Source organism: Oenanthe melanoleuca, chromosome 2 (genome assembly GCF_029582105.1).
Source record: "Oenanthe melanoleuca isolate GR-GAL-2019-014 chromosome 2, OMel1.0, whole genome shotgun sequence".
Classification (NCBI taxonomy): domain Eukaryota; kingdom Metazoa; phylum Chordata; class Aves; order Passeriformes; family Muscicapidae; genus Oenanthe; species Oenanthe melanoleuca.
This window is the reverse complement of record NC_079335.1, coordinates 59,533,960-59,557,689: the sequence shown is the minus strand read 5'-3', so window position 1 is coordinate 59,557,689 and position 23,730 is coordinate 59,533,960. Positions and strand designations below refer to the sequence as shown.

Below are 23,730 nucleotides of genomic sequence, written 5' to 3'. Positions count from 1 at the left end.
ATTTGATATAGATGAAACAAATTGTGTCTGACACAGAAGACTTTAGAGCTTTTAATTCTATAATTTCAAGACATTTAGATAATTACATATTTTTCCTCAGATAAAAATACTCCTCTGCTCATTTTGGCAAATATTTATTCATCTCCCCTGTTTTAATTGGCAATTAAATGTATGGAGCATGACTTCTTTATCAAATAAATACTTACTTTAGAAATTAAGGGTATAATTTGAAAATAAAATGTAAGCTTTGAGTTGAACAGATTGCTAATATTCAACAACTATTCATTATCTATTTTCACTTTACATCTTGGCTGTTTAAAAGGATTTAAGAATATATTCCTAAACTCAGCATTAGATGCAGGAGCTATATTTTCTGGTTGGATGTTCTTGAACGAACCTTACAATAGGCTCAAGTGAGCTAAAAATAAACTTCTAGCAGTTCATATTAACTGGGTAATAACAGGCAACAGCAAAAAGCAGTATCCAGCTATGATGAAAACAGGAAGCACATTACACAATCTGCCCTTTCCAGATAGGTATGAATTCTTAAAGGCTTAACTAAAATAATAATCCCTTAAAGTTTTTAATAAAAGCAGAGAGTTTTCTATTGTTCATAGCTGAGTGGAGACGAAAAACATGCACCCCAGTACATTGTGAAAGATCTGCTGTGTCCTGGGAAACAACACTATTTCCATTTAGTTCTTGGTAACCCTGATTCAATTTTAAGTAATGGATTTGATCCTGCAAAGGGCTGAGCATCTGAGCCTTATCCAGCAAGGTTGCATGATTCTGTTAAGCCTGGGAGCATTGTGAGATAGAAACCCAGCAGGTGACCCTGATTGACTTGGGTGAGAAGAGAGTGCTGAGCTCTTGTCATTGATGCTGAAGGTATCTGTGCTCCAGCACCTCCCAGGAAACCATGTTCCCTTTCTGAAGCAGTAGCATCCTCTTCAGCTTTTTTTGTCAGGTAGAGGTGGCAAGGGTCCTCTCCTTTGAAGCAGAGAGAGAAGCTAGATAGATCTAGACCAAACCAAGAGAGGTTTTGGTACAGACATATTTTATTTCTGTGGTCAGGCTGGTAAAAGAAACAATGTCCCTGCTGCCAATGCAAGGTATCTACAAAAGATCTGTGTTTTTTCAGGTCCTTTTTCTGCTTGTGAGGTTGTAAAAAGTAGTGAAAAGTAGTGATGTGTGGAACCAAATATCTAGTGTATCCAAATTCCTGTTGTCTTAAGTCTGACACCATTCTGAGTACTTAAGTGTTTTAGATGCAGGACCATCTTGTTCACATTTATGGGGTTAATGCTTTTTAATGGGACAAATTACAGCATCATAAGCACAAAGTGTTTCAGAAGTGCCTCTTGCTTGGGTCAGGACCTAGACAGACTGCAGTAACAGAGGATGTTGGCTGCCCAAGAAGGGGATTCCTCTGCCTACCTGTGGCCTTCTTCTGTCCTGGAGTGCTGACTGATCCCTGCTGCATTTTTGCCACTGTTGTCCCTGTACCCCTGGATTGCCTCCTCAGGAAAGATTTGCCCACCTTTCAGGAGACCAGCCTTTCACACTGTAGCTCTGCCTCTGTAATAGCCCTGTATTAGGTGTCTCTATGTACATGGTAAACATGATGCAACACAGCTTTCTTCATCCTGTGTGTTCAGGATGCATTTGCATGGCAAAGGTATGTCACTGTGTATTTCTCATGCTAAACAAAATCATGTTAGACCTTTAGGTTTGCTCTGATTTGGGTGTTTTTTATTTAATGCTGCCCATTTGATAAATTGACCTCTGAAATGAAGATGTTAAAAAGTCAGAATTGACTATTTCCACCCAGAAGGATGGAATGCAGCCATATTATTAAATAATGACAATGTTGATTTACTGTTATCAAATTCTTCATAGAAACTAAATACATTAAACAGTCTGTGCAGATAATACTGGTATAAACCCAGACCCATGGATGAACTATTGCCATTATGATCTTATCATACAACTTTGGTACCTTGCTACATTGGAAAATGCTGGCACTTTGTGTATTCATTAAATGATTGTATGGTCTGCAAATGGTCCTTATCATATTTCAGATGTCCATAGCCAAAATGATTCTTATATATAACAGCAGAAAGCTTCTTTGTAAGCTACAGATAAGGTTTCCTGTGGGATCTCCTCAGGTTTAAAAATTGGAAGCCACGTCATTGCCTACATAATTTGTTTGTGTTTAGTTCATGGATTACAATAAGTGCTTCCATTTTTAACCACATCTTGCTCCAATGTATTTCTTTTTGCTGCTTGTTGTGATTTGGACCTGGCTAGATGCCAAATGCCCAACAAGAAGGGAGAGAGAAATAAAGCCCAAGAGAACAAGGAATGATGCACAGTACAATTTCTCACTAATCCCTGAGCGATGCCCAGTCTGCTCCTCCCAGTGATTGGTGCCTCCCTAGTTTATGTATTTTTTGGCTAGTTTGGATCAGCAGTCCTGGCTGTGCTCCCCTCCTGTTTCTTGTGCACCTGCTCACTGGCAGAGCATGGGAGCATGATGGTAAGCATGATGGGTTGTGGTAACAACAAATCTGACCACAACACACTAGAACAAGTTAGCTTTATTAGTTTAATAGTCACTGGTCACAACATTTATTAATTTTCTCTCAAAGCTAGCCTGCTTGTTCTTAAAGTTTCATTTATGTGGTACCTTACTTGCAGTAGGTGTTCCTCACTGTGCTGTTTGTCACCCATGGGAACTGGGCCAAGGTTATCATGTTGTACTTTGTTACTCTGGTTTATGATATGGTAGAATTGCTGGCTCTGAAGTGGATCTGGTATTTGTGCTCAGTCTCTGCCATCATCTCTATAATTTGGAAGAATCTATCAGAACTATTAATTGTACCTTTTACCTTTCCTTCTTGAAGACTCAATCCATGGTGGAGATACCCCCCTTCTTCTTCCCCTTCTTCTTCAGGCTAATTACAACAACTCTTGAGAATTTTGAATATATTTGGGATGTTGAAACCAGCATGTTTGTATTGCTATGTGTCCTGAGTGGGTTCCAGGTCTTGTTTAAGAAAAAACAACTGTTTAAGAATACCACCCAGTGGTCTACCCTGAAGCCAGGTAGTTATCGGTGGTAAGGCTGTGTGGGATAGTATGTGCCAAAGTGCCAAAGACTGTGGGCACCTCCAGTGTTTTGAAACTCCATCCCTGAACAAGTGCAGAATCTAGAAGAGCTAATAAAATATTTGGAAAAAGTATGCACTCACCCTGGCAATTTCAGAGAGACAAAAATCTCTGCCAAGTGCTGGGCCATAGCTGAGGCGTTTCAAGCCCTGTTTGACCATATTTGTTATCCTCAAGGGGAGAAAAAGGTCTCTGGGTCAGACAAAAAACACAACAGCCTGTTCCTACCCCTGTAAAAGGCACTGCAGCTGAACCAGAGAACCAGTCTGTGCCCCTATACACCAGAAGAAATTGAGCCATCGCATTTAGTGAAGGAGAACTAAGCAGAGCCAGCACAAGAACATGAGGAAGAGGCAGAAAAGGAGGTAACCACTCGATCCCTATCCCTGAGTGAGCTGCAGGATAGGCAAAGTATTTTATCTGTCAATCAGATGAGCACATCTGGCTGCCTTGGTGATGGGGTGACAAAGCTATTAGCCTGGAATTAGAGAGGAAGAAAGTCAAGCAGCTGGGATAATTTTCTAGGGAAAGGGGACATTGGCAAGGTGCTTGGAAAAGGAATGCAAGTTCTCAGTCTCTGGAGGCAACTCCTGTCAAGGGTAAAGGAAAAGTATCCCTTCAAGGAAGATATTTATGTCACTCAGGAAAATGGACTACCATGGAGAGACGTATCTGATACCTGAGTGAATTAGCCATCCTAGAGGTAATTTATTATGACCTGAGCAATGTGCAGCCACCCACAGATCCAGAAGTCCGATTCAAATGTCCCCTGTGGCAGAGTCTGTATGTATATAGCAAAACACAGGAAAGGTGATGGTGTGTTGGAAAGTGTGGGACTTGAGCATGACATAAATGGAATAGAATAAGGGGTGGGTACTGTCCTGGTTTCAGCTGAGGCAAGGGTAATTTTCTTCCCAGTACTTGGTACAGTGCTTTATTTTGGATTTAGTATGAAAGTAATGTTGATAACATGGCGATGTTTTAGTTGTTGCTAAGAAGTGCTTACTCTAAGTCAAGGAGTTTTCAGTTTCTCATGCTGTGCCAACAAGGAGATGCACAAGAAGCCTGGAGGGAACATGGCTGTGACAATGCTATTTAGCTTAAGAGTGTATGGGGATACATCTGCTGGAAGTTTCTTTGAAGGAGCTTTTTTGAATCCTGAGGATGTGACTGGCAAAGGAACTTAATTTTATTAGGTCTCTTTACCTTCATTTTGCCTTCTTGTGAAAGACTCCCTCTTAAAATTGTGGTGGGGTTTTGAAAGCTTGGAGAATTCTCCACCATCTGCCATCAAAAAACCATAATTAAGCTGCAAAGACTTAAGGACTGACACTAAGATGGCACAATCTCAATGGTTTTGACAGATGAACATGGAGAAACGCCAAATTATGAGAATTGTGGGTGAGGTCCTGTCTCTGAAGAGCTGTTTTATTGTCTCCTGCTGACAGAATACTGAGGAGGGAGCAAGGCAAGGAGACCTTTCTGACTGTAGTTGCTTGTCCTTTGCAGAGTGCCTGTTGGAAGTGCTACTGCAGTGGATTGTGGTTGAAAAATGCCCCTCAGCTGCTGCTTAAAGGGAATGGGCAACAAAAGAAAGATAAATGACTAAAGAAGGGCATGGAACAAGGAAGGAGAGATCTAGAAATAAAATTGTAACTGTAAATGACAGTGACAGGATTTTGACATGTTAGGGCAGAGATGAAGAAGTACTTATTATTTTCCAAGATAATTTTTGAAAGGATTGAAACAATTATTTATACAGTTTTTTGTACACTCTATATATACATCCCCTGCTATACTTTACACTCCACCCTCTAAAATTCTTAAAATAATGCAATCTGAAATACCAACAGAGTTAAAAATTTTTAATAAAATGGCCATTTAATGAAAAAAATACCAACTTGGTTTGATTTTTTTTTAATTGCTGATCAAAACCCCTTGGAACTTCTTCATATATTCCCTGGTTTTCCTACTGCAGTGCAGGATCATTCCCAAATTTTTGTCAATGCTAGTGTTTATCTAATCTATTAGGCCTAATAATTGAGTTTCAGAGACCAATTAAAGGTTTTTCCTACTGTTGGACTTCAATGCTCATAACTTAATTTTTCCTTTATATATGTGTAATACTCTCTTGTATCACTCTAAATGATTCTGCTTATGAACCAGGGTAGAATTTGCACATTTTAAATATTTGTTGTAGATGTAATTGTAACTTGATGTCATTTAATTAACACTAAACATGTATTTTCTTTTAGGTTAGTCCCCCCCTAATTATTTTTGCAGCTTTTCTTTGAACTTAGTCCAATTTTTCTATGCTTTTCTGGTAATTAGGTGCTGATAGCAGAAGAGCATATGGACAAATTCCACCTGTGTGAAGGATCATCTTTTATTTCTTCAAACCTGTGTCTTACTAGCTCTCATTAATGCCCTTAATTCTTCTGTTTGGAAAACCAGCAGCCACTTGATTTCTAGCCACCTTCCCACAGGTAGTGCAATAGTTTTGCATTCTGTAACTCCCTCATAGTTCATTTATTTTGACTTGCCAAATCACTTGCCTTATTATTTTTGTTTAGGAAAGAAGTTAGGTTTGTTCTGCTCGTGGTTTCCGGAGCAGCATGGTTTTTTTTTTTTTCCTCAATAGAACTGTGTCTGTTTTTCTCTAAACTTCTACTATTTATTTAGTTATAGAGTCATTCCCTAACAACTTCGGTGGTTGTTGATGCTTGACCTTTACCTATGATTATGCAAACAGTTGACCTGTTAAAATAATGTTAGTATGTCAAAGTGAAGATCTTAAAGGAAAAACAGAGTTACAGTTTCTTGTAGTTTCTTGGGCAATACTAATTTTGGACTTCCCTCACTTGAATGATGATTAAACTCTTTTTTTTTTTTTAAAAGGATTGTGTCTCATGACATGCAAGAATAGATAACACCAAGTAACAAAGAAACTTCCACATCCCTTCTTTAGCCTTTTGCTCTATAATCTTTATTTTAATGACAAGGAAAATATGTCAGAAAGGACTTTTTATGATAAAACAGACTTTTACTAGCAATTAGGATAATTGTTAGTGTGGAAACTCCCAGCACTCCAGCACTGCTCCAGTCTTCATGAGCATGACTAGGAATGCACATTTTAGAAAGTGCCTAGTCATATCACACCCCTGAAAGTCAGCACTTCAGACAAGACACACCAAAACTGAGGACTGAAAAACATTTTTATCTTGCAGGCAGGAAGGGAAATCTGGAAATTTCTGTGAAATCTATGGAAGAGTCAGGCTTGGAAGTGAGTTCACTTGTCTGAATTTCTGCTTCCTAAACTTCACATCTGCTGTCACCCTGAAGTCCCTCTGCCATGCTCCTATAATGCATGAAACCATGTAGAAAATGAGGCAGGGACAGAATCAAGACTATTGTTTGCCCTGTGTACATACCCTTCTTTCTGTGGGCTGTGTCAGACCCAGGGGAGTATCAGAAAAATCAGGATTTGTATTGTAATTTAAACCAAATTTTTCTCCATGTGGACAGTGGACCTTATTCTTGCTTGGGTGAGAGTCTTAATTCTGGACTTTTGAAGACTTGAGTGCTAGGTCCTAAAAGTTATTCTTCAAGTAATTAGTTTAAGGAAAGAAGAGAGGAAACAAGCAAAATTCATCAATTCATTAGAAGGTGGTAATTGTACTTTTTCTCATTGTTTTTACATATAATTCTAACACTGGTTTATGGGAATCTTTTTAGTCAAACAAAGGTTAAAAGCTTCAGAATCCACCTAACTACTCTTTGTGGACCAGACAGGGAAAGATGATGATGCCTGAGACACACTGAAACCTTGTGATATGCAATATACAAACTCAGTAACTTTTATTGTGTTGATTCTAAGGGTTGTCCTGAGATTGTATACAAAACCAGTTCTGGTCTCTCTTGGCAATGAGCTTGCAAGGGAGGCTTGAAGTCAGGCCACCTTGTGCCAATCATGATGTGCATCTCTCTGACACGGTAGCTGTGTGTAGCTGTCATGTTAGACTGGCAGCATGTAACTTCCTTCCTTCCTTCCTTCCTTCCTTCCTTCCTTCCTTCCTTCCTTCCTTCCTTGTGAGTTGGGCAATGTTATGATGTGAGATACATTTTATTATTTTCTTTTCCCCCACCACATCTTTCATTTCTCATGCTGCCGTTCTGTGATGATTATATGCTCAGTCTGTGCATGACTTTGCATTTGCCTACACGTTTTTACAGCTCCCCCTTGCCTGTAAACCAGTGCCTGCTAAGTGCTGCATCCCTTCTTGCCTGCCTTCCCTGAGTGCTTGTAGAGCTGGGTCCAAACTGTTGGAAGGAGCTGTGCTGCAAAAGGAACAGAGAAAGGCAAAACGAATCAGTAGATGAGTATCAGCCAGTGCAACCATCAAGGAGACAGTCAATGTAAATCATGGTTTTGTTCAGTATTTTTTCAAAAAGAAGCAGACACCACAGTAGCAGAATGGACAAATTTGTAGATAAAACCTCTATCAGTTCAGAGTACAGAGTAATGTACAGAGCAATTCCCTGAGGTGGTAGGGATTTCCTTCATCTCACAGTGGATTATTGTATAATAGCCAATTATGTACAATGGTAAACTGTATAATATTTTATCAAATGTCAGACAAGCGCCTTAAAGCTTTGCTCTCAAAGAAAGATTACCAAGGCAAAGGGAGAAAAATTATCTGGTGATTTGAAAGGATTTAGAAATCAGATGTTAAGGACTGGCCTCTCACTGAGTAGTTTGACAAAGAAACAAAACCTGCAACTACTATAGGCTATCATAAGCATTCTCTGTTACCATTTGAAGTGAGATAATTTAAGGAAGTATCTGAGGAAGATTATTACTTCCAGATCTTAGCCATAGAAAGATGCCAGGACAACTGAGGAAATTTTGTATTGAATGGAGTTTGTAAAAAAAAACCCAAAAAACAAGACCCTTTCTCTGTTTTGTGAACTTTCAGTAACAAGTAATTGTGCATACTGGATGGGGGACTTCTGCAGATTTTTTTTAGTAGTGTAGATTTTGACCATTCTTATTAGTTCCACTACCACATTTATTTGTTCATTGCTCATGGTTTTGCTATGATGAAAGAACTAGATCTTTTGGCATCCAGTAATATTTTTGCTTTGATCCTGTAACCAAATGATGCTAGCCACAAAATTATTTTAATTTTGTCATTATTTCACATGGTATACTTATTATTAATTTTGGTTTTGGCACACACAGCGTGGAAACTCAACCGAAATAACCAGTAGTGTCTTTGCAATAATGTCAAGCAATGTTTGGCAATTATTTCACTGTATGTTTTTGGAAGGTGTTTGACACTGACCTAATTTCAAATGGGAACAATTGTGAGTTTATGAAACCAAGCATGGAAATATAAACTAAACAACCAGTCATCTCCAGCAGGAATGCAGCAATTATACTCTTCCAATAATATTTAGTTTTAACTGGAAATCAATATACAACTAGTAAGGGGTGGATAGGAGGCCAAATAATTCTTGCTAAAGAGGCTAAGAAGGTGGCTAGGCAAGACTTTGTCTTGACCTTTATATTTCATCTCAATTCTGTTTCTTGTTAGAGTACTTAACTGGATTTTACAGTATCCTTGAAGTCATTCAGCCTGATGTAGAATAATTAAAAGAATGTTGATATATGTGTTGCTGTATTGGAAGCCACTCATATAGTATTATACAAGGAGTGTTGCAGAGGGAGTTATATACAAGCCTTGAGTTTTTAATGAATTTTTAAAATCAACTTTTGATCGCACTAAATCAAGAAAAGAGAGGCTATTCTAAAACACAGGCATCCTATAAGTATAAGTGAGTCTAATAGGTAGTGTAAGAAAACAATACATTGTTTGTGGAAAGAGTAGTTGATACTACTGGTCTGAGGGCACAGTCTAGGAAAATATATATGAAGTAATATAATATCACTCTTGATAAGACATCTGTAATGATTAATATTACTGACATATAAGAGTTAAGAAAGTTTGGGACAGAATCAGTGAAAGATACTTGGTAAGGAACAAGATAGTTTGTTCAGGGGGTTTAGTCTGGTTGGATTGGATTTCAAATCTTTATTTCATTTTACGACTAGTTTACATGTCTTCATCAGCCAGGTAATATTATCCATTTTTTATAACTTAAACATAGAACTAAAAAGATTCATAATATCAACATCAACTAGGGGATGGGTTTTGATTCATGAATGTGGTGATAGATGATGGTATTATTATTATTGTTATGATCCTCATCATCATTGCCATCATCATCATGATTTCAGATTTTCACAAGATCTCCAGAGAAACTTGTTTAATTTGGATTTTGGTGATAATACTTTCTGCTAGCTCCTAGTGATAAAGTATAGTGGGGATAGGTACTTAAACTATATCTCAGTCACATTTTCTCATGGATACTTGAAGTTTTATTTTACATAGGATAGTCCCAAATCTGCCAAGATATAAGAATTGTTAGGTAATATTCTGTTTCCTGTTGAATTCTGATAACCTGAGGAGTTGTTGCCTGGGCTGTGTTCTTCTCATATCACTAAAACTCAAAAGTGGAGTGGTAGTTCCACAAATAAATATGTAGCTTCAATATAAAAGAAGCCTTCTGAAAATCTGAAAAACCATTCGCTAGAGATGAAGTATTAGATGGTGGAAATGCTGCTTTGATTTTGTTGGACAAGTCCAGGTCTGTTTCAAGTGCAAGAAGAGGTCAATTTTAACAGGATAGTTCCAACCATGAAACCAAATGCTGCCTATGAATTATTGGTTAGTTTCAGTTAACATATACAATAAACCTTTATGTCTGTCCAGAGATATTTAAATTAAATGCAAATAGCTGTTATTAAAAAGTGTTCCAAAAGAACAGACATTTCTGTTTTGCACTGAAGAGGAAAATGCTACTATATTACCTAATAAAACCCTTACCAACCATAATTACTACTGATTGCCCTAACGTCTCAGTTTTACTTGGCAAAAAGAAACATGGAGTGTTGTTCCTGTTACTCTTTCCCTTGCCCCTGAATCTCCACAAGAATGTCTAGCTGAGGTGGCTGCATGACATTTTGGTATAAACAGCACCACATTTTCTCCTGCTAAATCTATAGTTCATACAAGCAGGTGAAATATTGCTCTCGGACTCCCATCAGTTATATACATTAGGGGAGTAGGCAGAACTTGAACTGTCATTCTTAACAGGCATAGATATTTATTGGTGAAACCCTTCAACATATTGATTTTCTGGCTTTCCATGTGAAAGACACTACTTTTACTTTGACATGTAACTCAACACTCCAAAACTGTGGCCTCTGCTTTCTAATAGATGAATCCTAAAGAGGAATTATGAACAAGTTAAAATCTATTGTAATTTCTCTCCAAGCATTAATTGTGTGCAGGAAGGATGGATAAACAATTTTCACTGATTATCTGGATCACATAATATATTGTTTATAATGTATTCTTAAAAAAATCTGCATAGTTTTTATTCATAACTGCCATGCTTTGTCGTAAAAAAGCACTTTTTACATATACTTAGGGCCAATTCAGTCTTCCCTTTTTGTTAGCTCAAAAACTTGCCTTTGAATGTGGAGAAAATGCAGTAGGTGGAAACTTCCTAGAACTGCAAATTACTTCAATTTTTTTTTTTCCCTCCATTTACAATAGCTAAAATTGTTTTAGTAATGTCTACTTTTTGTTATTTAAATTGCAGACACTGAATATCACACAGTTGTACGGTGAAGGGACAAGGGAACACATGCATTGCTGGAAGAGAGTAGGCTCTATAAGGAGTTTCCTATTTAAATATTTACTTAAATATTTATAGTTTTGAAAGTTTTAGTTCCCGTTTCACAGAAGCACATTAATTATGTTAAAATACAGTAAGAGGGGCAAAACCAATCTCCTTTCCCTAATTCTGAAGAGCAGAAATTGGTGGCTATCTCAGTGGCCTTCTGCTTTCTTCAGAGTCTCCCAGAGGATGTTGCAGTTGTTAAATATGGGAATTGCTCAGAGCAGAACTGATAAAAGAAATGATTTATGAATCAAAGTCTTTGCTGGACAGTGTTAAGAAATGGCCTGCCTCTTTTGTAAGACCTATTGTTAATGACTGTTTTGAGTTCTTTAATGGGACTTTAATGGGACAAAAGAAAAGCTTTTGGGGTAGTCTTCTGCAAAATGGTGAATATCCTTCTCCATTTCTTCCTTAAATTTTCTGGGATTGTTTTGTTTCCTCCTTCACGCTTTGTAAGGCTCAGGGTGGTGAATGCAGTATTCAGCTATTCTGACATCCAAACATTTCAAACAGTATGTCTGTGCTCAGAAAGGCTTATTTTTAAGTGAAGTGTTCTTTTAGTGGTACCTTGTTTAATACAGTCCTACTGTTCAAATTCAAGTTGATGAATATTCCGAAAATATTTGCACAGAAATGCTTCCATTTTTATCCTGTCCTGGTGAAGAAATCCTTGCATTAAGCAAATCTATTTTCTTTCAACCCTCCTCCAGTCTGCTGGAAGCCAGTGGGCCGATGATGTTGCTGCTACTGCTGTTCTTGCTGCCAGGCTGAGGAAAGGTCTGTCTACAAAATCCCTCTCCTGTCTACAGTTACGTGCATGTTCTGTCATCTGTCTTTCTCTCTGAGCCAAGAGAAACTTCTTCAGAAAAGGGAACCATGTTGGCTACTTGGCAGTCTCTAAAAATGCCCTTTGCTGAGATGTATTCAAGTTCTGTTCAGAGTGATTTCTTGGATGTTGTGGCTAGCCTTACTTGCAGCAGGAAGTCTTCAAATGTGTTTGGTAATCCAGTCAGAGCTTGAAGCTTGGGGTGTGGAGTTTATTAGTTGCTGTTCTAATTAAAATTGCTGCATCAAAAAACTCCTTGTGAGAAACCACAGTTGTCTGATGAACGCTGAAATGAGGTGCTTCGTTTTTGAAAATCTCTCATACAAGACCTGAAATAAAAACCTCTAGTCAAAAAGCACATATTACAGATATTTATAATTGGACTAGTTAAAAAAAATATTAAATTGCTACATTTGAATGTAAAGATTTGTAAAAACCAAGATAAATTTCTAAATGAGGTAGACTGATTCTCCCAAGGGACTACCTGCATTGTGTTAGTTCCACTGTGGTAACTTTTAAGTGTTATTTTTATGTGCTACTCAAAATATTTTATAAAATCTTTTCCCCAGCATATTTCAATAGAAGGATCAGTTGTCTGGAAAGGTACAGGTGGGCTTCTTTTTTCGGTACTTTTGATAGTTATTTCTCATAACTCTAGGCTCTGCAACCAGTCCTAAAGAATGGAAAGGGAACATGCCATAGTTAAATGAGAAGTATTAAAAACCAAAGCAATTAGCTGTGAACATTAGGCATCCAATTCAGCTTTTTTATATACATACTTCATGTAATCTTCAAGAACAGTTTTTCTTAGATGCAAAACTGCTGTTGTAATGCTTGTCTATGATGTGTAAGCTTGACAGACAGAAGAACTAAAAATGTCCCTTGTTGTGTGAAAACATTTGGAGAAAACTTGGAAAGATGTACACTTGCAAACAATTGCTTCTTTGTTTCTTTCAAACTTCAGTAAACTTGAAATTCCCCAAATGTCAAGTAACTAAATTATTTATTGCTTAGAATTCATAGTCTGCTTGCCTTAAGATTTTTTTTTAACATTTCAAGAAATGTTAAATTATGTGATGAATATTAACTGACAGTTTGGAAATATGTATACAAGAGTACCTGGATTCCATAGTCTAGTAGTGATAATCAGAAAGATGGCTCTTGTGCTCAAAGATAGAGAAATGTTATGGAGAAATTATTTTGTTCTTGCTAAATAATGGGATTTTGCAAGACAAACAAGATGCTGAAGTTTATAGAAAATTCTTGTATCTGCCAAGAAGTTTGAGATTTCATGAGATTTTAATTATTTTTTTTTAATAACTAAACAAGAAATTCTGAAATCACACCACAGTAAAAGTTGTAATAACTTTTATGACATTCATATCTCTGGTAGTATTTCTAGTTGAATGAGCTGCTTAAAAGAAATTATTTTTTAAGCTGATTTCAAGGTTTCAGAAGAGACTTATGCTGTGGCATTGTCTTTCCATCTGCCATTTTGACATTACTATGTTTCCTTTAAGTCATGAGAAAAATTAGGGGCTGCATGGAGGAAAGAGACTCAGATTTGTGTGCTGCTGAGGAAAGGCTGGGCAGGAAGCAAAAACTCCATACTTTATTCAGCAGCAGTGGACAAAGTCTAATTTTGGACTATCCACATTTCATACACTCTCTTGCCTCATTTATGGGTTGAAGGGGACCATTTTTTATTAGTTCTACTACTCACAGAAGAGCTCATTTGAATGGCATTACTATAGCTAACTTAGCTCCAAAAGACAGGATTTTAAAAACCAATATCGTATGCTTTATTAAACTCAAGTCTTAAGTAAGGCTATATTTAATAATTTTAATTTCTGAGGTTTCACAAGTAATCCTGATTAAATATATAAAGAAGATTTATAAGTTGTTAGAGCCATTTTTCTTGATTATCACTTACTGAGGCTTCAAAGTACTCACTTCAAAGTGCTTAAAAACCAAATATGCTTTTTTTTTCTTGCCACACCATCCAGCAACCTAATAAAAGACAGATTATACTGATATACTGTGAAGTACAAGGGATAACTAAAATAGTGGTTTTTATTAAATTATATATATATTTATTTATATTTATTTGATGATTTTATAATTATTTATATATTATTGTTTTTACATGTTTGCCCCATAGGTTTGTGAGTTATTCCAGTACTACAGGCAATGTTGATAATTTTATATTACAGGTACAGAACATTCATGTTTTTTAAAAATCATATTTGACTTTACTATGACAGAAAGGGAGCTTTGCCTTCATTTTTGAAGCCACAGAGGCTCATGGTCATTTGCATTTCTGCTAGAGGAATGTGTCTAAAGACAGAGAAGTACTGTCCTGCATGGCTTTTGTCAGGAGACCAGGAGGATGCTGCCCTCCGAACCAGTGATGTCTTGCAGGCAATGTGCAGCTGGCCACTCTGGTTGTGCCTGATGTGCCAGCAGGTTGCCTTAGGCCACTCTAAGCCCCTGGCATCCTTGGATGTCCCCCTTGCAGTTTTTCTCTCCAGGCATCCTTCAAAAGTCGGTCAAGACCTTTTCCTTGGCTTGCCAGCATGCTTTAGGTCACTACTGAGGCTGTGGATTTCACTCTCTGAGAAAGTTTCAGTGTCAAATAATTTTCCTTTAGGTGAGAATGCAGAGCCCATGGAGGGCTCTGAAAGGAAAAGCAGAATAATTTCATTCTGGTTTAACCTGACAGTCGTTGTGATGAGTGCTGGGTGACTGGTATGGATGAAAGAGTTGGGCTGATGCACTTTGAACTCGCTGAAGCAAGTTAAAAATGGCAAAGATATTCTTGCAATGGCCAAACCTGGAAGCTAGGCTTGTAAGAAAGAACTTTAAATCAAATCAGGATGGGACAGAAAGGTTACATAGTGACTGAAATGATAGGAAATACTCTGCTTTGTAGTATTCTGATTTCAGTAGCTCAGCAGCACCATTTTGCACTCTTAAATTCTTTCTTGCTTTTTAGCAAACATTAGAAATCACCCAGTTCTCTCAGTTACACTGGAGTCATGGAAATAATTGTGGGATCTCAACATACCAAGAGTAAAAACATTAATTAAGGAAAGTTATCAGCAACTAAAAATAATGTAAGAATTGTATCAGACTAGACTGATAGTACATAAGGATAATCTTAACTGTATATATATGTATATATATGTAATGTATATAATGTTTGGATTGCTGCAATGATTTATACCCACACTCTTCAAAATACTTCACTATATAGTCTGATTTTGAATACATCTATGAGATACTATTTCTGTTATTTCTTTTATGGATCTATTACATCACAATGACCCTGGAAACACAAAATGTCTCTCCAGTCACTGTGGGAGGAATGGGTGAATGATGAAGATTCCATGCAGTCCAGCCTGTTTTTCCAAAGAAAATGATGCATAGGTAAGTTAAGTAATTACTGGTGCAGGTATCTGAGGCAAAATTAGGAATGAAGCTCAGATATCCTGAGTCCTGGTTCTCACTATCATTGCTAGGTATTATATACAGCACATTTACAGGTCCACTGTATGGTATTACTTACAAAATGCAGTGGATAGAAATACACTGATGATTTAGAAGGCTATGTTAAGTTTTCTGGAGCAGATCTGCAGAAAGTACAATTGAAAGTACAATTGAACAGCAGATCTCCAGAACTGCATGGAAATATGATATTTATGAACAAACCAGTGCTGTATTGTGGATGTTGTAGTCTGCCATCAGTATCTTCTGCTGTAATGTTTCTTCCTTGCTGTGTGACCTCACATGACTGCTAACTCCCCAGCATGTGACAAGTCCCACAAGGATGGTCCACAAGATTCCAGCAATGGTTCTGTGCTCCAGAGAAGTTTGGGAACTTTGATTTGTCCTGCAGATAGAAGGGGATTATCAAAGTTTTCTACTGTTTTACTCTCCTGTTAATTGCTGACGATGTTTGTGGAAGAATAGGATCACTGTTTTTTCTGTGCGATCAAATGCTTCTGCAGCTGGTGACAAGGCTAAAGGGTGGAGAAGAATGAGACAACAGCCTCCCCCCCTTTTCTCCCCTTTCTTTTAGTAGTGTATTTTAATTCTCAATTCATTTTTCAACTTCGTAAAGAAAGCTGGGATTTGATCTGTGAAAAATCTCCACGACTTTCTTCTTTTTCCTGCAAAGTTAAGATTGTATCTATGCTCAGAAGAAAACTTGAGAGCTTAGTTATATCTCATGTATTGTTTTCTGGTTTTATGATACTTCCTTCCCCCTGGCAATGTTGAGAAATTTCTTCTCAGTTTTAGGAAATAATAAATGTTCTTTTGTATGTTTAATGGACTAGACATGTTAGTTCTTGGCCTGGCATGTTGTGGAGGAAATAATATGATGTCAACTTGGAAAATCGAAATATACTCACTTGTAGGCGTTTCTAAATCTTCAAATCAAGGGCACCGTAACAAATGAGGCAAATAGCCCAGAACTGTGCACCAAAGCCCTACTTCAGAAAGTTCTTTCTTGCAAAGGCCTTTTCATCTCATACTTTCTGTATTGTGCCAGTGGGCAGTCAGCAGTGTTTCAGCAGTCAGCAGTATTTCTTTGAACACACAGGTTTGAAAGGCCTCATAGAGTCTGGTTTTTTCACTATCTTGGCGATGAATCTGTTTTATCAACACGGATTAGTGGATTAGTTTTGTGTTTGAAAATGATCAGTTTTGTGCAGTGATATACAAGGGGAAGTTAGGCTGGAACTCAGTGATGGATGGTGTTTTATTTTTACTCTGCTGCTATGATGTTTTGGTCTCTTACAAAAAGAGAGTGATGGATTCAAGTGGAAACCTGTGGAGAAAGGGGCAAGTCACTCCTGGAGATCATCTTGAGGGTTCTGGAGGAAAAAAAGCTTTTATACACATTGGTTGGGCAGGGGAGGGATTTGAGGAGGTCTGAGATTGGAAGCTGTCCAAGGAGCTGGGAAACGGCTACAGAGAACAGGGAGCAAACACACAATTAGCCCTAAGTAATTCTCAGGACTGGGGGGCCACTACATAGAGTTGAACTCCAACCTCAAGAAAATAGATTGTTGGGCTGGAAAAAAGCCTAGAAGAAAGGATGCACTTCAGGAGAATAAGATAGTGAGAGGACTTTTTGTTGCAAACCTTTTTAAAATTTCATTTCTGTCTTACCTAATGACTTGATTTATATCCATTGTAAAAAGTTAACTCTTCTTGTTTGCATTTTAGTAGAACCTGGCATTTCACTTGAAAAGTCTTACATTTTTTTTAGGAGCAAGGGAAGTTCTTCCTGCAAACTTTAAGCAAATCTGCCTCACAGTTCCTGTCCAATTGGAAGTTTAGTCTTCACTCATCTGAAAAGTGTTTTTCAGAAACTGCTTCTAGCTTTCATTTTTCTAACCACATGTAGACTGCTTCATGTTAGTGCAGGTTTAATTTGGAGTCTTAATAATGGATTACAAAATCTGTTGGGTTCTTTTTTTGGAGGGGGAGAGGATGACCATCTTTTCTGTCCTTTAAAGGAGATTGCTTATTTCATTAGTTTGTCACATGAATCAAACGTTTGCAGAGTGATGCTAAACCATATGCTGTTGATTAAACTTTGTTTTCAGCGTGGAAATTTCCTGAAGAAATACTGGTACTGTATAGAGCCATTCATATGTGACACAAAATTTAAAATATCCGCTATTCTAAGATATATCCACAAGTAATACTTCTTGGTAGAACTACAACTTTGTGTACATGATAATAATGTAATCTCTTTCAGATGAGAAAAAATTAAATCAATTAAGTTGGAAAGGGTCACAATCTCAAACTGGGAAAATGTCCGTGTATCTGCTAGCTGTTCATTAATACAGCTTTAAGAGGGCAAACAACCTCTGTCTATTGATTAATTTAAAAAGAAGCACTTAAGGACCTGTGTTTGGAATAATTGCAATTGGGAAAAGTACAGTGCATTAAAATTAATTGTCTTTTGAAAACATGTAATCATTTGTACTCATAAATCTAACACTGATTTTGCAGAAACAGTGGTAGGTTCCTGATTCCCTTGTACAGCAAAGTATTCTGTATGTAAGTTATTACTGAGGTGAAAAAGAAAAATGCAATCATGTTTATAGGAACCTTTCTTCAATGGCCAAAAGATTTCCAGAGTGGCAGGAGATATTTCAGCATTGAATATTTGGAGCTGCTGATGCATAACTCCACAAAAATATTATCTCTGCTGTCAATTTAAGATAAATGTGTTAACTAACTGTGCAGTTGAAGGGATATTGAAAAGTTTCCTCACTATTAGAAGTTAGTCTTCTACTTTAGGCAAAGATTGCTTAATTGCAACTTCTAATTTCTGTAAGGATGAGGAGGATGGGAGTGATGCTTTCAATGACTAAATAACTACTTAAAAGGTTTTTTTTAATGACACACTTAAAAATCATAACAACCTGCTCTTCTGTGTGCTGAAGTTAATGATGTCATACTTTTTCTGAAGGATAATCTAGGAAAAGAATTGACAACTGATTCATGCATCACAGTCTAATTCTTAAATACACTTTTACATGAAAGCAGGAAAACCAGCCAGCATTTCATTCACCTTTCAAATACCAGAATTTGTATGAAAGCCACGAAAAACAAAATGAAATTTAAACTGAGTTGCTTGCTTCCTCTGGAAAAAAGCATTGTCCTTTCAGGAAATCACAGATGTTTGAGGCAGGCTGAGCTTCCAAGTCTGGATTAGGAATCTTTGGCTGAAGAGTTTTGGGGAAGGCAAGCGTGTCAATAATACACCTATGGCATGAGCCTTGTGTAAAGAAATTGTCGAAGGCTCTTGTTATCTCTATTTTTCTAAATTCGTTGACTTTAATATACTCTCTGCTGACTTGAGTGCACACTCTGGAGAATATTTTCCTTTTAAAAACAGATGGTTTGGAAATTTTTAAAATATTGCTTCTGTTAAGCCCAAGATATATATTAATGTTAAGTTGAGCTGAACAAGTGAAAGGATGTGCAAATTGATTTAAAAAAATACCTTACGAACTTATATATATATATATATATATATATATATATATATATATATATATATATATATATATATATATATATATATATATATATATAAAGGTATTCACTAGTGGATTTATCTCAATAAATTTAACATGATAATATAACAGTGAAGGCAACAAGAATGCTGAATGAGAGCAAATTGGAATGGAAACAGTATTTCCCTTCTCTATAATGTCTTCACTCGTGAAAGATGATGAGCCAGTTTCCAAAGCAATTAAAAGCTATGTTGTCAAGAATATGGCATCCCATATGGATCTCTGGTAACTGTACTGCTGGTCTGCCCTTTAATCATGAAAAACCTCATCTTCTTAAGCTGCACCTTACATATAGGTATCCATATTAAGTGGCAGTAGTTTCAAGCTTGTTACATTACATTTTTGCTCTTTAGAAAGCTTCTACTCATAAACAAATTGCATTTATTTGTTCTGGTTTTGTCTTTGTTGTATTGGCATGTGCAAAGGCTTTGTTTTGGTGTTCAGGGACAACAACTGAATGTATCTAGATAAACTCCATAGGTTATATTTTCTAATTGATTGGTTTTTGGCTTATTTTTAGGGGATCCTTTTTCATAATCAGCTTCTAGAGCTGTGGCACTCAAATCCAACTTCTTTATTGCAATTAAGGCCTAGTCACTGCTGTCTAGACTGCAGTGATGATGTTGGTTATTTTCCTGTAATAACCCTGTTGATAGACCTCAAAATAGCTCTGATCCTTTTTTTCAAAGAGCTGAGGTTGCTGACTGTACAAATAATGTTCTATCATGTTGCATGTAGTCTGTTTTTTGCCATTATGAGAAACTGCAATAAACATAAAAATCATCCTGTAAGTAAAGGGAAGGCTTTAGGCATGAACACATTTCCCAGCCCTACTTTGGGAAACTGTCATTCAAGCTCTCCATATCAGGGCATGTCACTGTAGGAGTGATAGCTCCTGTTCTTAGTCCCTCAAGGCAAAAGGGTGAAGGCAAGGGCTGGGGTCTAATGAATTGCAGGCTGAGGGCAAATTCACCTTCCTGTGAAAACTGTGGTTTAATTCTTTGTCATCAAATTGGATATCAGCCTGAACCTTACTGTATTATTTCTTGCTGTTTTACAAAAAGCCATCTTATTTAACTGAAGCACTGAAAAGACCTGTTTCTGGACACTGAGAGTCATGTATCTCTGCTAAAAGTTGGGCTGGTGTGATGGAAGGTTGAAAGTGCCTTGTCTGGCATTTAAATGTCTGAGGAGGAAATTCCAGAGGGCGTTTTGGCATGGCAAGAAGAATTTCTGGAGTAGCCCTCCATGGTGTCAACATGTTCATACTTTTCTTCAATTTGGAAATCTCCGAACCACTTTAGTCTGAATGCTAGTCTTAAGGGCAGGAAAGTACAATTGAGCAAATCTGTCTCAGGGAAAGCTGTCTGCATTGCTCATTATCTCGGGGTCTGCAATGAGTATTTTTGCATGTGAATCACTTTCTCTTTTATGTAATTTTGTTTTTAATATTGTTGCTGTTACTATTTATTTCTTATCTTATTGCTGTTTCCCATAAATTGTTCTTATCTCAGCCTGTGATTTTCATCTTTTGTGCCTCCAATTCTCAATTCCATTCTTAGTGAGAGGGTGGCAGGTGTTTTGGGAGAGTTTTGGTGAAGGCACTGAATTGGAGAGTGCCATTCTTAAACCATGACAACTGCACAAACATCATTTATCTTTGGCTGTGAGATTTATCCTCCATTCACTTGTTATTGGGTTTTTTTCCTCCATTAGTATTCATGAGTTAATAAAGCAATAGATCGCAATATATTTGTATCATGAATTGCAGTACTTGTTACAGCTAAGGAATCCACACAAAATCACATGAGAGGAAGAAAGGGACATGACCAGCTTTGAATGTGTGCTTCCCACACAACAGAAACCCACAAATATGTGCAATTGATGAGCAGCTAAATCAAGTGCTTTGTTGGTCACTGTATTAGCTTTACATAAGGTGCTCTGCTTGACTGGCACTCAACAACTTGTGCTGTAATATCTGCTAGGAGTCTGAAATTGTTTCAAAACTTCCATAGTGCTTGGGACAGTAATCCCACAAAGAAGGAGATAGCATTCCTTGGGAATGGGACTATTATGTCAGACTGAATGAAAGCACATAGGCTTGAGTTGACTTCTCCTGGCTCGTGGGCACATCAGGCAGGGTGGTAGAAATTCAGTACACTCTTCCTGACTCTGCCAATGATCTTCTGGTGTTTCCTGGAAAATCACTTTATCTTATCCTGTAACTTCAAACAAGGAATAATGTTATCCTTGGGAAAAGTTTCACCTAGAAGAACCAGGAAGCTCATCGTTAACAGAAAGGTCTGTGTCTGTGATGTTGTTATTACCATAAGCTTGTTGCAGAAAAAAGGTTCCTTGCCTCTAAGCCATCCATTTCCTTTATACTTTTACACAGTGGTTGATCCCAGATTCAAGCCTTTCAATTTCCCATATCTTCCATGAAGATGCATTCAGTCAGAGGCACAAGTGGATAGAAATGGCGCACAATGCAACTCTGTTTCTAAGAGTACTCTTTTTAAGATCAGGTTTTGCTATCAAGGAATCACTAAAAATAGAAAAAATAGAAGAGAATGCAATTTAAATCTATTCTTATTGATAAGATTTGTGCAAATATAAGATTAAGGAGTGGGGATGAGGTTAGTTTGGTTTTTTGTTGGGTTTGGTTTTTTTTTTTTTTTTTTGTAAAATTGATATTGCTCCAGGGAGAGCAGTTATGTGTAGCGTCTTGGTAAGAAACCGACTAGGTCCTGTCCTGAATTTAGGTTAACAGGAGAGAAATTACTAGAGATTTCAAATTAGAAATTCCTGAACATGATGCAATAAAGCAAGAAGCTAGCAAAAGCTGTAGCTGTTACCATCAGGAATGGATCACCTGGATTAGGGTATCAAGCTATTTATGTAACAACACTGGAGCCTGTGGAAAGAACAGTAAGCAGGGGTGGTTGGTGTTTATTTGGGAGAGAATGAGAATGGTGAAACAAATGAGAGTGAGAAGGAGAAAAGGTAATGTAAGAGGTAGCAAGCTGTGATTAGTGCTGTCTGGGGATACCTGTTGGAAAGTCTTGTACTTTATCACTGTGGCCTAAACTAGGACCATAAACCCAACTTCTTATCCTGACCGTAGTACATGCAATAAACCTGCTTCCCTAATGAGGAGGAGCAGGGGAAGCAGCATGCTTTCCTTAGGCTGCCAGGGAACACCTGAGTCAGATTAGGCATCAAGGTATGACTATGCCTGTGCCAGGCCTGAGGGCACTGGCATCCTGCTGGAGACTTCCTGCCAACATCCACAAGTGCCAGTGTAAACCTTGTGCAATGAAACCCAGTAGCACCTTTTGAGCCTGTTTCTTCATGCTGCTAGTAGAATGAACTTCAGGAACTATATGAGATGGTGGGAATGACCTCTGATCATGATCTGTTCCTCTGTTTGGCTAAATAGAAATCCCCAAAAAATAAGATGCTTCATTAATGTACTGTGTTAGAAAAGCACTGGTTCATCATAAAAGCTCTGTAAATACTTCAGATAGGAGTGAGTCTTAGAAATATATGAGTAGAAGAATCAGCTTTGCATTGTGAGAATGAATCTATTGCTTTCTTTCTTTAACCTAGTTTAGTGTTAAGAGTGGTCTCAGAAGCCATTTCAATAATCAGTAGAGTAGATGCAAATAAAACCTTTTGTAATCTGAAGCCTGGGCAAATGTAGTCAGCCCTGTGTTGTCCTCCCAACAAGCCAAAAGGCACAGTTTGAGAGCCAATGGCCCCAACAAGCAGAGCTGGTCTGGTGGGGGACAAGTAATAGGGAGGCAGCCCTTCACTTTTGAACACTCTAGATTATCACCAATAACTGTAAGAGATTTTTTATTCAGCATTGTTTTGATTTTTGCTATGTGAATGACCATGTCTTTTGGATGGGGAAGTGTCTATAAAATGGTAACAGGTGTCCATAAACATGCACTTCATACCTTCTGATGAACTATGCACCTTTACAGATGGTAATTTTAAATAGTGAGACAGAACTGTCGGCTGTAAATTAACTTGCTCTTTGAAAATCTCACTACTAACAAGGCAATTTTCACTTGTCTGGAAATGATGGCAAGATGGGGGTGCAGCTGGAAGAAACTCCTGTTTGCCATGTGCCAACACCATCCTGGCAGAGTCAGCTAAACTTTTGGGGAGAAAGCTGGAGATTGTGGTGGCAGTGAGACAAAGTGAGGCAGAAACTGCTTTTGGGATCTCAAATGGTTAATATTGCCAGAGATATCTCTGCTCTGGTTTACTCAAAACTAGACAGCATAACAAGATTTTAGAGTTTGAGATGGATAATTTGAAAATTAGTGTTTCTCCTCTATGGATGGACCAGACTGATTTTTTTTCCCCTCCAAAGGACCTAGTTTGTAGTTATCAAACAGCCCTGTCTGCAGTCACCTGTGGGTTCATAAATTCTATTTACAGTCAAGTATTTATAGCCTTGTTGGCTAACAGAAACATTTTTCAAGTCTCGGAAGATACTACTACTTTTCCACACTCACATTGAATGTGCTTGCTGATATGCCTAGATGCATGGAAAGTTTATAAACTTCCACCATCCAGAATTCCACCACCTCTGGCAAAAACTTGCTGAAATAAATAAAAAAAAAAAAGTTTAACATGAGTTTTGATTTGTGTTTACTTTTAATGAAGTTCTTAGCTTTTCCTCTCTGCAACATTTTAAAATCAATTATAGAACTTCTCAAAATTTCACTAAGTTAAAGAACTTGACAGTTTTGTGATGGAATTCACCCTCCTCCTGTCATGTTTTGTCACTGTTGTGACAGACTG

At 37.4% G+C, this 23,730-nt stretch overlaps 1 long non-coding RNA gene across 2 annotated transcripts in view; it reads left to right on the top strand.

Annotated features, from left to right (window-relative positions):
• Positions 1–14,728: 14,728 nt before the first annotated feature.
• Positions 14,729–23,730, top strand: part of LOC130249751 (uncharacterized) — a 39,927-nt gene continuing 30,925 nt past the window's right edge. For both annotated transcript variants that reach the window (XR_008839851.1, XR_008839850.1), the window contains exon 1: positions 14,729–15,238. This is a non-coding gene — a long non-coding RNA (uncharacterized LOC130249751). The remainder of the gene's footprint in view (positions 15,239–23,730) is intronic.